The sequence below is a fragment of the Pinus tabuliformis genome, chromosome 8 (genome assembly GCF_031772625.1).
Source record: "Pinus tabuliformis cultivar Carrire ecotype Pingquan chromosome 8, CPIR1, whole genome shotgun sequence".
Lineage (NCBI taxonomy): Eukaryota > Viridiplantae > Streptophyta > Pinopsida > Pinales > Pinaceae > Pinus > Pinus tabuliformis.
Genome location: NC_142294.1, coordinates 547934986 through 547938414, shown reverse-complemented (window position 1 = coordinate 547938414; position 3429 = coordinate 547934986).

The following is a 3429-nucleotide window of genomic DNA, read 5'->3' as shown; positions in this document are numbered from 1 at the left end:
TGCTCGAGGTTCCTGTGCTATTGGTTCAGCCAGCCACGTCATCTGTACCTCCGGTCAACGAGGGTCAAGTTACGGTCAACAAAGGCAGCTTAACGGTGATACGTAAGCTGTTGGGTCACGTCAGTTCAAACGGTGATTTGTCCGTGTTACGCAGGTTGTGGGGGACATAATCCAACTCTGGATTCAATGCCCATAACGACCAGAACCTCCAGCTCATCCACGAGGCTTATGACGTGTTATTGAACCTTAATTACGCATGACAGTTAGTTTATTTTTCAAGTTTTAGCTGTACGCATTAGGCCATCTTTCAGATGCCTATAAAAACTAGCGTTTGCATACGCTTAATGTTACTTTTTAGTTGCTGTGTTTTATGAACTTGTTATAATTTTAGTGCGTTTTAAGACTCTGTTTTGATAGTGCTGTTCTAGCACTCTTGACTGTAATTTTCTGCACATGGAGTAATAGAAGCAGCGCTGTTCTGAAGTTTTCAATTCCTTGAGTCTTCTTTGGGTATTATGAATGGAGGGCCCCTGTTCATGACTGCCCTTGTATAGTATTTCATGTTTATATTCTTGCTATTTCTTTATTTTCCATTCAGCAATTCCTTTTCTTGAAACATGTACAACTTAATTCACTTTCATTGTTATTTCATTTGCAGCATTCATTTTGACTGATCAGATTTGTTTTTCTGCAGGTTTTTAAACCCGGGATTGTGTGTGTGTTTGTGTATTTGCTTTATATCTAGTGGTAGTTTCAGTTGACAGATTCTAAGTTGCTGCCTTTACTTCATTTTCATAGCTGATTTTTAGTTTACTTTCTCAAAGTTGTCTGCTAACATATGAATGATCTCTTTATCACAAATTGTCTATCTTTTAGAGATCAGAATACTAATAACTTACAGCTGGCTTTGAGTACTTTTTAGACTAATCTTTAACTACTTTCTAATCGTGCTTTACATAGTACTATGTGTTAGAAGCAGAGAGTTAGAAAGAGCAAAACATTATAACTAGTCTTTAAAGTAGATTTTTCTCATTTTTGATCACTTTTCTAACTCATCTTTAGCTACTTCCTAATCGTGTTTTACACAGTACTATGTGTTAGAAGCAGGGAGTTAGGAAGAGATAAACATTATCATTGGTTTTTAAAGTGATTTTCTTAAATTTTATTTGCAGCAGCATGAATGGTGTCTAATGCCATTAGAAAGTGGTTCTTTGCTTTCAAGTCATTTCAAGTTATTTATTTCTTTCAAGCTTTTCCTTTTCAGCAAGTAGTTAGAAACCACTAATCACACACTTTCACTCATCTAGAACTCACCTTACACACACTATCACTCATCTGTTTATAAATCACCACTCCATCTTAGGAAGATAAATTAACCACAAACAACACCCCAAACGACAAAAAGCTCTAAGAGGTTGCTTAAGTACATATAGTACACCTTCACTTCATCAGCTTACGAGCCCCGGGTTGACAATTAATGACATCAATTTAGGAACACTAAATTGACTAAACACTCCCCTTGATTCCAGTTAATGTGGAAGAATCTTTTAGACAGTGGGGAATAGATTTCATAGGAGAAATAAACCCACCATCTAGTGGCCAATGCAAGTGGATATTAACGGCCACAAATTATTTCACCAAGTGGGTAGAGGCCATCCCAGATAGAAATGCTATAGACTCAGTGGCGATTAAATATATGGAGGAGAACATACTATCCCACTTTGGTTGTCCCTTTAAAATTATCACTGATAATGCTCAGGTCTTCAAATTTTCCAAGTTCACTAGCTTTTGCCATTAATTCAATATCATCATTAGGAACTCCACTACATACTACCCTCAAGGTAATGGATTGGCTAAGTCCTCCAACAAAACTGTGTAAGGGTGCTGAAAAAGACCATTGCCGAAAATGAGAGGAACTGGGACTCCCAACTAATGTTTTCCCTATGGGCCACCCAGGTCACACCTAAACAATCCACGGGGAAATCACCTTTTTAGTTAGTGTATGGTAAGGTTGCAGTCTTCTCGATCCAATTAGCAATGCCAGTGGCGAGGTTACTACAAGAGGTAGAGGAAGAGCCAAGTGCCTTAACGTGAAGGATAAATCGACTGGTCGAGCTTCATGAGAATAGGGAACAGGTGGGGCCCAAATTGTCAAATTACCAACAAAATATGAAATCCCTATTTGAAAAGAAGGCTAAGGATCGACCACTTCAATCAGGGGATTTAGTTCTCCACTGGGATGTCTGATGAGAAGACAAAGGCAAACATGGAAAATTTGACCCGCTATGGTTCGACCCTTTCAAGATTGCAGAAGAAAGAGGAAATAAAACATACATGCTTGAAAACATGGATGGTGAATATCTAGAAATGCGGTAAATGGTTAGTTCCTCAAGCTTTATTTCTAAAACTAGAGGTACTTGTGTCACACACATTGTAAATACCGGTGTGTGTATTGTAATTGTTATATGTAATTTTCAGTCTATGATGAAAAGTCCATTTGCACAGAATTATAGTTTGTTTAAAAATGACTCCATGCCCAATGGAAGGAAAGCTACTGATCTATAGGTTCTCAACACCTTACCAACAAGACATTGTCCCTGGTTGGAGCCAATGTTGTCACTCACTACATTATGAGTTTTCAGTTAATTAAAGTTGCCAAAGAGAAGTGAATTTTGAAGCCATATTCTAGGCCACATGATCACTTAAAGCCAAATTAGAACCTCTATATTGCATAGTTCCTGGAACAAGCTTTCCAACAGTATAAGGAAGTCTGAAAATGGACTTCAGGATCAAAAGATATGGCCTGTTAAAGTGCAAAGGTTTTGTTGCCTTTAAAGGGAAGGAGAGAAGGAAATCAGAGGTTCGGTGCTCATCGCAAATAGTAGATCGGGGCCTACCGAAGTAGACACAAAGAGGAAGACACTTGAAGTTGCAATCGACCGATATTGCAAATCGAGCATATCGGCAAGTTCGAGAGTTCATCGTAATCGGCATATCAGCGGATCAGCGGGGGTACCGCTCTAAAACCTTACAATATTGTGATTTTGTGATGATAGTGTAAATCATTGAAACGGTTGAGAAAATGATTAACAAAGAAAAGCAAGGAAAAACCAAGGGCAGACAACCCCTTTCTCTCTCCTCTGGGGGGACACATGGCGGAATATGGTTGGTCCCCCATATCGAACTTCTCACAGATTGGCGGTGGGAAAGTCCCGCAATCCCAAAATCCTGCAGTCCTGCATCCTGCATATCGGCCATATCGCAATCCCGTAGTCTCTCGAAGCCCTGCATATTGCAATATCACAATATCGGCAAATTGACTACCGGCAGGGTCGTGGGCACAAGCTTACAGTTTATCGGCAGTTCATGATGCTAAATGCCGATATCACAGATCATCGATTGCAGGCGCAAAGGGGTGCACGCAAGCGC